Below are 15,090 nucleotides of genomic sequence, written 5' to 3' on the forward strand. Positions count from 1 at the left end.
TTTAATTCGTCTGAATCCCTTTACAGTGATGATAAGACCAGAAGGATGAGGTATTGTGTGACAAATTAACTCGTTTTTCCAGAGGCCCTAATGAGGCTCACGTACTGGGAAAAGGGGAGCTTCGTGTTTCGCCAAGTGCTTGAATCATACAGCGGTCTGCCACTGTTTTAAATAAAACATTAAATAAACAGAGCAATCCAAGCTAAATCAATAGTGAGCTTAGTTTTCAAACAAATAAATGTCACTCTTTTGTTCTTTTGGTTGGCTGGTGCTGGTGTTCTATGGCGATTCGGTCTGGAGCAAATTCACACTTTTGCCTTCAAAGTAGGGCTGCACTATGCATTGCAAATTCATTGTCATCGCAATGTCGACGCTCACGGTAAAAACACTGACCGAACTGAAATAAATGACGTTGCAATGCAATGTGAACCCATGCGCCAACATGTTCACGTTTGACCAATCAGATGGCGACCCGCTGCACGAGATTGTGTTGACAACAATCGTCGTTCACGTCATCATTTCAACGTCTCACATCATATCTAGTGGCGGAGAGCCAGAAGTCAAAAGCACAAATCGATGAAAATCTGCTAGAAATAATAAACTCAACAAGCTGCTGGGGAAACTGAAAGAAATAAAAAAAACAGAGCACTCAAAGGCCCGGTTTAAAAGACAAAATTGAAAAAGTGAAAATTCATTGTTTGGGCATTTTCATTTCAGATAGGTTTCCCGTTCACACAACAACATTTTGAAAACAATGTTCGCACACATGGAAATGGTAGAAACACTAAAAATGTTGTAGTTAACATGTCGGGCCACTCGTGGCTGCAGTTGTTTAACTTTGTAATAAAAACCCAGATAACAATATGCTGTAAACACTAGAAATGGTGAGTTCACATTGGATCGCTATTACAGACAACTCAAGTCTAAAACTACCAGGGCCCAGGAATATATATACTGGGAGTCATGACACTCTGGAGGCCGTCAGTGTTGTTATAGTCTATCTCCTTGTGATTGAGCAGAACAAGTATTTACTAGTGAGTTGGCAGTATTTCAGAAAAGTGATATTTTCTCCCTGCCTCTACAGAGCTGAAGCTACAAGTTCCACCTTGGGAGCCATTTTGAAAAAAAAAATTGTCTTTTTAGTGGCTCGGAGCAACGTTGCCATTTTCTGTTATCACTTGAAAACGTTGCCATGTAAACAGGGCTTTATTCAGGTCACATTGTGATGGCATTATTTAACGTTACTCCATATTGCATGTTTAGGTAATAACCTGCAGCCCTGATTTAAAAGGATTAATCCCAAAAGATAAATGATGGGGGGTTTAAATAAAAATAAAAGACATTTCTAGAATCAATGATGATTGTCTCACTTCACTCTGCCTCGTCTTTGGAAAATCTGATGTGAGATGAGCTGACTTTATTAAAAAAGAATCGGGGTGTGCACTGTACCATTGTGCCGAGTGAAGCCCGTTCCATTGCAGCCTTATGGTTCGAATCCTGGTGTATTGCACCACCCCCGAGATGCTCGAGAAAATGAACCTAAAAAAATTAATCAAGCGAGGGGTTGTTATTTTACAGGAGGAGTAGGCATATTTTACGTTCTGTTCAATACACAGTAGAGGGTACCTGGAATGACCCGAGTTTCAGCTTAGCTAGAAGACACCGGATGAATATTGCGCAACTCAAAAACAATTGTGAAACTTTTTGTTTTTTTTAATTTGCACGCTATAAGAAAGCCCCATATTGTAAAAGTTGTGAAGAGAAAACATTCCGTCAGCTGGGTAGCATTAGCAGCCCCACATGATGGGTCAAACCCATGCAGCTCGATCCTCACATGTACAGTAAAGCCCACCCATCTGCAGCCAGAGCCTGGATCATCCAGAGCCATCTCTCTCTCTCTCTCTCTCTCTCTCTCTCTCTCGCTCTCTCTCGCTCTCTCTCCCCCCTCCAGTCCAGGAAAAACACGCTGAGCTTGGACCCTCCACCTCGCTGCTGCAGTTAACTTCAGCCTCCATGAAACTCAGGGAGACCGCATCAGCCCCAGACAACTTTTACAAGCCCTCTGCTCACCGTTCTGGCCTCAATGGGCACCGCCCCCCAACCATCACCCCCCCCCCCCCAAAGGCCCTGTGTCCTCTCCCGGACCACTCCCCCAGGTCCCATTAGCGCTCACAGCTTGAGGTTTTACTTAAAGAAGAATTCCTCTCGACGGGAGCAGATATCAGCACAACGGGAAGTAGCCAAAGATCCGCGATGTTTGTTGAAACGTTAACCGGTGTGGAAGGAACTCTGGTCTGGTGCCGACCGCATCATAAAGCCGAGGTGTCTGACTTTGATTTATAACTCTTACATCATTCAAGCTGCTGAAAAGCTTAGCATTTTGGGCTCTTTTGTGGTGAATTGATTGCATGCCCTTTCTGTTGGTCTGGCTCGACCCAAATTACTTGAGACACCATTCAAAATACGGCAAATCCTGATGATTCAGGAGCAATTCTCATTGGTGGAAATATTTACTGTTCAGTTGGAGTGATGGATTGTTTGAGTCCCCACGAACGCTTGCAGAAGTCATGTCTTCCAAAACCCTCCCTAAAGAAGGTCAAGAAACTATAGTATTCAAAAAATGACCAGGAGGCATTGCAGTCACTTGCAGGTCACTTGCCCATGCAGTAACTACACTACACCGTACAGCTGTATCATATAAAATAACTAGGGCCGTCAAAATGTATGCATTAATGCAGATTAATTCATCACCATGATTAATCTGCATTAATGTATCATATAAAATAACTAAGGTCGTCAAAATGTATGTATTAATGCAGATTAATTCATCACCATGATTAATCTGATTGCCCGGCTACTGTTATATCAGTTTTTTATATTTTGATACAGGCAGTCGGGGTCGGTGATGTGTGTGTGTGTGTGTGTGTGTGTGTGTGTGTGTGTGTGTGTGTGTGTGTGTGTGTGTGTGTGTGTGTGTGTGTGTGTGTTTTATTTCTCTTTTTAAAGTATGTGAAGCACTTTGTGCTACAATAAATTGTATGAAAACTGCTATATAAATGAAGTTTGATTTGATTAAAAATTTTAATTCTTTGACAGCCCTGAAGATAACCCAAAGCTCCAAAAAACAAAAAGAACACATGAAGAGCTAAGCAACTCTCTATCATCTTTTAGTTTTGCACAAAATAAAGTATTTTCACCTGAAATGATTGATTTAGTAACATTGTGTACTGTTGTTTACGGCAGGTCTCCCCAACATTGCATTCAGATGCATAAAACCAAAAAAAGAGGATCCAGCCTTGGACGAAATGTCATTTAGCCATTAAAAACCCATCAGAGGAACTGGTGGAGACCGAAACCTAAACATTTCTGTGTTTTAAACCTTCGGCTGTGGCGGGAAGAACGTCCTGCATGAAACAAGCTAAAAAGTGAAATATATGATACGAGTTGCAGCGACTTGCTGTTTTGACCCCTGCAAAAGAAAGCAGCACAATTGATGCATTATTGTTTACATGTGTAAACACTGAAAAGGGAAGTTTTCTTCTCTATTAAACAGATTTATATTGTGATCATTTTGTGTTCCAAACCCATAAACCGGTTAGAGGACGAGAGTCTAATTATCTGTGATGATGGAGTATGAAGACTGTGAATTATACTGTGTATTGGATTGGTTTCAGTATAAATGCTTAAGGCTCATGTTTATTGTTCAAGGCGAAATGTTGTATTTTATCCTTCAGTTCAGGACTCAAACTTTGGCAGAGGAATGCGCTACAACTGCTCCTCGCTGGTGTTGTGTTTTTTTTTTTTATTTGACGTGAAGATAATGAAAGTGAACGACAGGAATTCAACAATCCCCACGGCTCTCTTTTTTTTGGAGTCTGTTTCCTCTGGTTTATTTCCCCTTTGCACATTCATTCCCCTTTTCTTCATCTAGTCTTCCTGGTCATCCACCTTTTCTCCTCTGTCTCTCCTCTTAATGGATCCCCGTGGATGGAACGGGCCACGCCAGAGCCGTAAATCTCACCCCAGTATCTGTCCATCTCATCTCATTGAAAAAAAATAAATCGTTCTCGTCCCGGCGAAAACTCCACATCCTCGGATCCCTGTAAATAATTTGTTGCCGTGTATTTTACAAATCATGCTCGCGGTGTGATGTCCACCTTGTTCCAATCACTCCCTGGAATGGATGATTTGATGCACAGCGTGCGCAGATTGCTACAAGGTGGACTGGAGCTTGAATCAAGGCGACGGGTGCACGCATGCAAGTACAGAAGAAAACTGGTCGTGCATAATGCATCCTGACCTGCAGGGTCAAATTGTCTCCACCTGCTATTACGTCTCACGCAGACATTCTTGTTGCCGTTCCTTCTTGGCAAAATTCAAGGCAACAGAGACTTTTTTCACCACGTTGTGAATCATTTATGAATCTTGACCCCGAACCTTATAAATTTAACCAGCGATGAAACGTGTTGCGTGAAATCCTGTTGAATGATCAGTAAAGTTCAGTTGGAGTACAAAGTGAGCAGCTGTTGTCAAGAACAGTGCAGACGCCTGAGAAAAATGGCTCCTTGGAAGACGGTTCTACATGCTTTTGCTCACTCTACTTCGAAAGGGACGGCGCAATTCAGACATTCGCATTGTTAACGTTAATCATTTCACGTGTGTGGTTTCATTACAAAAACAAGCAACACCACCCACTAGTGGCCGAACATGAAATCGTTTCCAACATTAGAGAAAACTGGGCATCCTGGACCTTTGTTGCCGCTCAGGAAATTCAAAAGTCGAGGCACCATACACTGTGTTGATGAAAAAGAAAAAGTTGGGGGTGAAACATTTATGTGTGACTCACTGGTGCCAGTAATCTCTTGATCCACCTTCAAGAACACGATAGATCTGATGGTTATTGAAAAGCCGAAAAAGAACTTTCAGAACTCCTCAAAGGACCGTCAGACCCCGATGTTGACGTCCATACAGGGGTGTTGATCGCAACAACACTTGATACGCCGACACAAGATATTGAAGAAAAACTATAGAGAAGTTGTTCCAAACATGTTCTGGTCATCAAACCACAGATGGGCTGGCTCGCCTCGTCTTACTGTCTCCTCAACTAATCCCGGACAGACTGTGCTGTGGAGATCAATCGTTTGCGTGGTCTGCAGCATTGTTCCCCGAGCTCTTTGTTCTCTGAATGACACGAGCTGCGTTCAGTTGGTTTCTTTGGGGGTTTTTTTGTTTGTTTTTTGCCAATCTGATTGACTTCTGTCTGATTGTAAATAAACACTGAATAGAGTGGTGAGGTTGATGTGCTGGTATAAGATTATCATCCAGTCCAGTCGGTGAATCACTCCTGTAATTCTCTGCAATGTGACATTGACCGTTTGTGACTCTCAGACAGGATCTCAAATCAAGCTTCATCTGGAAGGACTCCAGTATTGGTTTGTCAACGAGATGAAAGTCTGATCAGGAAGAGACGAGTTTTCAACATTTTCTGTTTGACGCAGTCTTTGTCTCCTGCATCTACCAGTTGGTTTGCGGCTGCATTCTTTCCCCCTAAACATGGTCGGTGAACTGTCACATCGTGGCGTTTAACAATCCCATTGTATTAAGTCAATCTAATCAGACAGAAGTGTTTACATGATTCAGTTTTGATCAGATTGGTGTTTGGCATGTTTGGGATAGGCTGGAGACAAAGAGACGCTTTCATGATGGTATCGCATGGTGGATGAGTGTGTCAGGAGAGTCTTGGTTAAGCTGCTTCAAAATATTCCCGAAGAGATGGAAAGTCAGACGTTGCTTTGTTCCCTGGCCTCAGCTGCGTTTAAACAGCTCGACTTCCTTCCTGAATCCTTGCTGTTTGTTTTAATAAATCTGACCAGTCGCCCCTTGATCTCGGTGGAATTTCTTGTCCAAGTACGGTTCGATCCAGGAGATGGCAGTGCAGAGCTTCAGCTGGTGTCACCATGACAGGCTGTCATTATGCTGCATGTCCCCTCAGCAGGGATTTCAACCTGGGGTCAGAACAAACATGGATGGCCTTCAGAAATTACATGAACTGTAAAGGAGTTCAGCTTCCAAACAGTGGCAGAACTGTGGAACAAAGCGGTCTGTTTTTCCAACAATTCATTATCTCCTGTGTGTGTGTGTGTGTGTGTGTGTGTGTGTGTGTGTGTGTGTGTGTGTGTGTGTGTGTGTGTGTGTCATCAAAGGTAAACGCTATCAGTCCAACTCTGTCTGTGTTTGCTTGACTATTACCAGAGCAGACAGACCATCAGATTGCCCAAATATGTGTGTTATTAGTGTGTGCATTCCTGTCTGCTTTCCCTTCATGTGAATGTATGGAGGTGCATGCGGAACTGCTTATGAGTTCCTGCATGTGCCATCATTAGAAATCGGCCCTTGTCTAATTGTGTATCCACAGACTGAACCAGGCTTCAATCATCTATACTGCTTCAGATCATCGTTTCACAAGCACCTATACATAAAAAAGAAGGACATACAAATTACACTGCAACTATAAGGATCAGTTAACACAGAGTTGACAAAGAAAACCTAGTCTTTGTTCAATAACCTGAATCATCATCGACTTCGATTCAGATCTTCACAGCGGTAAACATGCTACATGGATATTGAGATCATCTCTGAGCATTTACTACAGTTTAATTTGAGCCTCTGAATGCGCTGATTTAAAGTCCCACTTACTAACTATGATATGCGCCATGTTTTCGGACTTAACTCGTGCCCCATAGCTTCAGGCCAACGTCAACATCTTGATACCATGAATCTGAAGTAAGTATAGACTGTTAGATTCCTTTTTGTAGCAGCCTGTGAACCCGTGTGTGTGTGTGTGTGTGTGTGTGTGTGTGTGTGTGTGTGTGTGTGTGTGTGTGTGTGTGTGTGTGTGTGTGTGTGTGTGTGTGTGTGTGTGTGTGTGTGTGTGTGTGTGTGTGTGTGTGTGTGTGTGTGTGTGTCCACTCCATCTGCCATTACCTCACTGTAATAATAACACCATTATTCTTACTAACTAAGATTCCATCCTCAGCTCTTGATGACAGTTGAAGCTCCTCCAGCTCTAGTGTGTGTGTGTGTGTGTGTGTGTGTGTGTGTGTGTGTGTGTGTGTGTGTGTGTGTGTGTGTGTGTGCGTGTGTGTGTGTGCGTGGGTGTGCGTGTGCGTGTGCGTGTGCGTGTGCGTGTGTGTGTCCCTGCCAAAGACACATGCCCTGGGAAACACAGCTGAGCCGGCTGGTGGGGGTTTGCCTTTCACCGCATAAAACGTGTCATCCCTTCTCTCCGTGACGGATATTATATCCATGTGCGTCGTCTCCAGGTGCCCGGGCTCTGTTCGTCTGCCCATGAGCATGTTCCCTGACTTACTGTACCCTCGCCATGTCTTCATTAATCACAAGCCTGAGACGAGAGACAGACCATCTCTGTTTCGACCAAAGACGCTTCTTTGATTTCCGTCTTTCCTCCCAAAACCACCGAACGGGACACAAAACATGATCTCTTTTGACCGCCATTCAAAGGCCCCCTCTGCGCTCCGGCTGGAAGGCTGGCCTGTATTGTCTTTAGATATGGGCTCCATCATACAGACTGTGGGTTTCCTGGCTGGGTGAAAATGTAGCAGTGAGAAGAAGAGAAATGTTGAATAGACATTAGCAGAGTCATTTATTTCACCCTGCTGTGGGGTATCAGTGTCAGGGAGGGTTACACGCCATTTAACAAAATTCTGCTTTTCTAACTTAAACTCTTATGCAGCAATGCATATCCAGATTGGTGTTCAGTTCACCTTAGATTTATTGCCTTTGTGGTTATTTACACCAAAAAAAACAATTTAGCAATAAAACAATATTGGAGGAAACGTTAGGAATTGGTTGTTATAAGCCTGATTTACACCAGGGAGTGATTGGATGAGCCTCCAGCAGAAGATCAAAAGTGATACCAGGGAGTTTAATTTGTTTATAGAGGAAATCATTGGCAAAAACAAAAAAGAAGAGAAAAACCCAATCAGCTTGAGGAGGTCGGTACCACCTTTTCAAATGTGTTGAAATAATGCAACTATCTACAGATGCTGTAAAACCGGTTGCCTTTTTGAGCATTCGCGAAAACAAACGCATTAAATTGACAGTGCATGTTACGTGTACACGTTTGTACGTGTTCAGCCATTGTGAGTGAAAACCGCATCGTGTGTACGAGATGTTTTCAAAACGTTAGCCATGCGAATGCAAAGCTTTATGTGAAACGGAAAACGCAAAAACTAGTTTTCACGTGAACCTGCTACGTAAACGCAGCCTCAGGTACTACGACTGTTTGGGTGTGTCCCCCGGGGGTTTTATATGTCAGCGTCCTCGGCAGGGTGTGTCTCACTGACACTTTGTTGTGTTACAAAGACCTTCAGTGTGGTTGTTGCGATCACACGAGGTCACGCGGGGAAAAGAAGCCATCTACCTGTACATGGCGAGAAATAACTAAAAATGACTGAAACAAGTAAAAGACAGCAAAAAAAAAAAAAAAAAAGAATTTGAAAAACAGCTAATCTTATTAAAAACAGCAATAGTGGTTCATTAATACGACATATTATTGTTTCCGTGTTCAGCAGCTTTAGACTTTTGGTTTCTTTTAATCCGATCATTAAGAATTAAGCCCCCTTTTGTTTTTTTGTTCCGTCAATAAGAAGACATCCAGTCCAGCGCCCACTTTCCAACGATTTGATAACATTCGCAGGCTTTTTAAAAAAAAAAAAAAAAAAAGAAGATGAAGAAGAAACCTTTGGATCCCGGAGGTGCCAGAGAGCATAAAGCTATGAGCATTGTGAGGGATCGTTTCCTGCCTCGCTTCTGTTTCCCTCCTGCGGGCATCAGGTGATCGGCAGGAAATGGAGCGCAGTGTCACGCATTCCTGATATGAAAACACGACTCAGCACAGTAAACGTGAGGACAAACATGTCGTCTCTACGCTAATCATGATAGATCGCCTCATTGTGTTTCACTGAGGGCAGAAAACACGAATGGATTCCCTAAAGGGAGGAGGTCGGACATATTTAGACACTAAAATGATATTAAGCCTTCAGGTACATTCATCATTCTTGTATTTCAGGGCGTGTCTTCTAAATGGTTATAATCTGCCTTGTTGTGCATCTGGCTGAATTCTTTGTGGCTTTTGATACACACACACACACACACACACACACACACACACACACACACACACACACACACCCACACTAAATATTGGGAGGTTATTCGAGTCCGTCGGGATGTGGAAAAGAGCATTCCCGTAAGTGGTTTGAACTTATCGACACGGGAAGACACAAATTTCAGTTATTTATCCCTTCCACATCAACAGCGTGGCGGTTAGAGAGCGTGCTTGACCCGATTCCAAGACAATGTCGACTTGACCCGGTTAAAAGCCACCTCCAGGCCAGAACCGGGTCCCCTCGGGGTCTGGAAATGCATCTACAAGCCGCAGAGTTGAACGTTTGGATAAAACAGACCCACCACTGTGGATAAAACCAAACTTTATCCACATCCACTCTGTCTAATCACGCTGAATACGGTTTGCGCGTTCACCTTGGAGCTGATCTAATGCATACTTTCCTTAAGTCTTTGGCCACGACAGAGGTCGCTGCTCGTATTCTACTTCCAATTCAAGTTTATTTATATCTGGAGTGCTGTCGTCATGGGCCTGTCTCAAATCATACTAATCAACAATCAATTAGGGAAACAAATGCCGCTCCACAAGTTGTCGAGGGCTGTACAGAAGGCATAACAAGCTCTCCAAACCTATAGAAGCCAGTGCAGGAAACCTGGCACCGCCAGCCACGGGCTTTTAAATGTGTTTAAGGAAAAATTACCCCAAAAACCGACTTGCATTTATTTATCCTGCATCTTTGACAAGCACCAACACAAAGTATACAGTCTCCTGTAAATCTCTCCCGGCCAAAATGTCTGTCTCATATTTAGTGTTCGCAGAGGTTGCATCTGATTTTAATCCAGTTCAAATCCGCCTTTTTTTTTATCATATGTTTAGTGAAAATTAGAGCCTAAATGTCCCCGGTTGAAAGTGATCCCCATTCAAATCAGAACCACAGCTCCTTTTTTTAGTTCTCGTTAAAAGTGACACTTTTCTCCTTTTATATCAAAACTTGATGGACAGCATGACTTTTATATCACGACTTATGAAGTCCCAGTGGCATGAAAGCAAACATCATGAGACACATATCTGTCATGCCTGTATTTCTCATTCTTTTTGGATTTGGACCTGAGCAAAATGTTAGAAACATATTCAAGCACTGACACTTGGCTCTCAGTGATTCAGTGATTCGGTACAAACGTCTGCTTAGCCTCAGGTCGCTGAATGTATTGTTGCAAGCAATCAGTTACATTGTTCATTACTGTTGAAAGTCGGGACATTTTAGTGAAAGTAATGATAAATTACTGAGCACGTGGAAGGAAAGCATGGAAATTCTCCTTGACCAAAGGTGAACGTAGAGCCATCGTTTACCCTGAGACTGTTGTTTCGTTCAGATTTGTCTTCTTTCCTCCGGTAAACACGGCGATCGAGGGCACGAAAATACACAATAAAAAAAAGTCACAGGTCCCGTCGAGGCGGGAGGCGCATCAGAAGTTCATTAGGCTCCAGATCAGGAGCGGAGGTCAGTTTTCCCACCGAGGAACACTCATTGCGGGGTCCCTCTCAAGGCATTCGCATTGTTAACAAAATGAGACAGAACTGTCAAAACAAGCGCAGATGCATGAAGGGCGCGACTGTGCGTTTGTGTCGCTGTTTGTGTTTTCAGGGCAGGTCCATTAACTGGCTACTTACAGAGAAACTCAGCGGGGTTCACATGTGTTTTGTCTCGCTGTTGATTCAAGCTGTGTGACTCTGAGCTTCAGCAGTCGTCATGGGTGGCCACACACACACACACACACACACACACACACACACACACACACACACACACACACACACACAAACTTAAAAATCTATTTGCCTGCACACATTTACATGTTCTTCGCATGTACACAGAAAATACATGTTGAATGCATGTTTGAATCATCCCAGTTAAAGAGACGTACTCACTGACATACTTCACACACTTTCACACGCACACACACACACATACACACCCGCGTGAGCCGTAAAAACAAACTGCTCAAAATATGGCATTTGTCTTCTGATTAAACTCCCCACATTCCAGCAAACTGTGCTCGGCCGGCTTGGCAACAGCCGTCATATTGACAGTGGGACGTGCGGTTTGTCAGGGTGATCGCTCATGAAGGGAACCTTTATGGCACAGCCAGCGCCGTATAATCAGCTTTAAATGGCCCCAATGCTAACCAGAGGAACCCGGTGCCAGCCGAGCCGGCCCCCCCCCCCCGGGGGTCAGGAAACACAGAGACAACGGCCGCAACGCCCATCACAGACCGAGGAGCGGGTTCAAACATCGCAGAAAAGTCACATTTCACGGCTGTGGAAGTGTTTGTTAAACCAGTAACCACCAGTCTGGAAGCTGTTAAGCTGGAATGATGATTTGCTCTTGCGTGATGAATTGCTATAGCTACGAAAACGAGCAGCCCAAATATTCGGGGGTTTTACTGAAGTTGACGGTACCAAAATTTCAACAATTTCAATTCATAGGCTGACAGATTTATCTTGGATGACAGGCATTGTTGACGTCGTATAAATCTCCATGAAAGCACAAGTGTTTGCAGCAATTGGAGATGAAAGATTTGACTTCTGATACTGACAACAATTTGCCCGATTTCTTTGGGGCGATTAATATTTTGTTCTCCAACAGTGTTCCTTCCAGACCAGCATGTTCGCTCTGTGGATGTTCCTGTGACTAATTTCTAGAAACGTAACATGGGGGCTGGTAAGATGTCTTTGGAAGGACAAACAAGCAAACATGACATCCGTTTCACGCATACGTAGCCTGTAGACACCAACAACACACTGGACGTCTTAACACAACCTCATACTCGCCACTCGATTCCCGCTGCTGCTGTGAAACAGGTTGGAAAATGAAGAACGCTAAAGGAGCAAGTCGGGGGGCCCACACATGGTGCCTCTTACCCGAGACCCCAGGGGTGGTTAAAAACACCCCTGCTCATGTCCGATCCCATTGAAGTGAGTTCCTGTAAGGCAATACCTACAGCAGTAAAATCGCTGCGTTTACAAGTATGACTCATCTCTGAAGACACACGAAGAGCAGCAAAGGGAAGGGAAAAGTCATTCCAGATCTAAACAAAGATTACAATAAAACGTCCCCGTCATGTGATCCCTCACATATGTCCAGACGCCCAATACCATATTTTATTTTCTCATTAATTTCCAATTCAGCGTGGTCCTTCTGGCACAGTAAGAGTCATAAGAAGGGGATAACTGGAGACACGGTGAACCAGTCAGAGGAGATAAAGTTACAGAAAGCTTGTGCTTACAAGGAGCTCAGACACTGTAATGTAGAGGCTCCAGTTACTGACGACAAACCTTTCATATCCTCCACTGACAAGTTTTATCTATCAGAGGACGCAGACAGGATGCCTTTTCGGTTATGTAGCAGTCTCTCTCTGTCCGTCAACCGTGTCTGAGACTGCGAGGGCGAGGAAAGGAAATAGCCGGGTGGACGTCAGGCTAACGTCAGAGCCCGCCGCTCTTTGTTCAGGTGTCAGGAGGAGGATGAAGAGGAAGGCAGGAGGAGAACAAATGACATGAACAGAGGGGAGTTTGGATGTTTTACCTTTATTCTACTGCGAAATGTACAAAAACAGCCAGGAAAAAAACCCAGACAGTACATTCTGACACTCAAGCACACAACGAGAAAAGCTAAGTTCATGTCCAATTCATTAGAAGACCCAAATACAAAACAAACATCTTAATCTGCACGTCATAAAGTTGATTTTTTAAAATAAATTAAAATTGCATAAATACAGCAAGGCTATAAAAGCAGCTTAGTCCTTGTTCAGCATTAGTGTTTTAGCATCTCTGAGACATGTCTTCAAGACAAAAAAGGCTCAGCAAATTACGATTGTTGTATTTAGAGACGTATTTTATTAAAGATGTATTGCTATATGAAACAATTTGTTTATTTTAGTCTATCTGTGACCCTTTTTTTATCCACAGACTTGACATTCTGGCGAAACAGCCATTTAAAAACCCACTGACAAGAAGAGGGAAGTGGAAGCATCATCTACTGTGTCTTAAACCTTAGTGACATAAAAACACAACAAAATTCTAAATGCCCAACTCTTAAAGTTTAGTTTGGAATATATTGTGTGTAAACACAACAAGGCTGTAAAAGTAAACCAGTCTGTTACACTCGAAAAAAAATTATTTGTTGAGTTAATGTAATTTAAACATGTCTCACACTTCTATATACTCAGATTAAGTAGATTGAATCTCTTTTATGTTATCTGAACATGTATTCAAATGAACCATTTAACAAGGAGAAACTCAATAAGCTCATGTTAATCAAACATATTTTTGATATGTAAACTGAACAACTGCTTTGTTGGGGGTTTTTTTGGAGTGTAGTCGTTAACATCCGAGAATTTAGGCACCGAGCTAAACAGCCTTTCAAAAACCCGATGACGAGAAGTATCAAGTGGGAGCGCTACAATGCAATCTTTTCCAGGATCGCCACAACCATCATCACGGTGATTTATTTATTTCAACAGCGCGACCAACGGCGTTATCAAGCACATACAGGGTAAGCTGGATACTAGCTCGACAAGCTAACCAGCGCTTTTATATGAAGTGAAAGCGCTGGTTAACTTGTCGAGCTTTCACTTCATATAAAAGATTTTTTTTTTTTCCAGGAGCCGAGGGTCCCCAGGAAGTTGACACCTCCACCACACATAGCTGAGGGGAGCTTCTTGAATTGTTGACTCCATGTTCAGCCATGCGCGGCTTATTAACCGAGCCGAACTACAATGGGACAAATAGACTGAGCTTAACAAGGCAGCGAGCATCTGGTGAAAGTAAATCTTTACAAGGCCCAGACACGGCGACAGGGGCAGCGCGGTGAGAAAAGAAAGACACATTATACGGAGATAGGAAGAGGAAGGGCTTTACGGGACAGCTGTGTAACCCAAGAGAGGATGCTAACTCAGGCGTGTTGACTTGGACAGTATCCGAACGCTCACGTTAGAGCAGAAAGAAAAGGTGAGCGGTTGTTTGTTTTTGTTTTGTTTACTTTTTCAAATGCATACGAGAGTATACCAAGATGAAAATCCAGACAAAGTTCATAACCAAACAATCAAAACTTGTCTCATATCTTAACTCAATACAGTGAACGATCTGAAGGAGGCATTCCTCGCTCGGCGTGGAGCCTGTAAAAGAATCACTGCAGCTTTGTAACTGTTGTGTTAAATAGCTTATAAAAGTGTGTGTGTGTGTGTGTGTGTGTGTGTGTGTGTGTGTGTGTGTGTGTGTGTGTGTGTACGAATGAATGTAGGTTGTGTTAAAGTCAGCCTGCCGAAATGATCCTAAAGTACCACAAGCTACAGGAGGTATAACTGAAAGTATTCAGAGGAAACAAGCAGATTTAAGGAATGCTTTACAAAAGATCGGCAGATATAGAAATGAATGCAAACTTGATGTTTATGAGTGTGTTTGTGGGACGTCTTTCAATTTGAATCCACTTTCATTCTGCCGGTTCTCATCATGAGTTGTATTTAAATCTTTTTGTTTGCGTGCCGCACTTTGTGGCTTTGTTAAGAAACCTGAAAAATCATCAAACAAACAGACCAAGTTGTCGTAGTTTTTGGTTTGATTGAAATATCGTCAGACATTACATACACTCCCGCCCGTAACGTTGGTCACTGTAAACAGAAAATAAACCAGCTCATTCATACCGGTTTGGCTGCACATGCAACAACACCTGTATTTAAGTCCAGTAAAAGTACTATATGTCAGTTATACATTGTAAAACTCAATTTTTTTTCCATTTCTGCTCTGACCTTACCTGTATGGTCTTTATGAGCTGACTTTTTGTGGTGTGTGTCTGGACCAGTGCATGATACAGTACATTGACGCTTTATGACCATATCTGGTAACTTTTGGACGGGGCAAAAACCTTTCTGGCGTGACTGCAG

This window comes from Lipophrys pholis, assembly GCF_963383615.2.
Source record: "Lipophrys pholis genome assembly, chromosome: 1".
Classification (NCBI taxonomy): Eukaryota; Metazoa; Chordata; class Actinopteri; order Blenniiformes; family Blenniidae; genus Lipophrys; species Lipophrys pholis.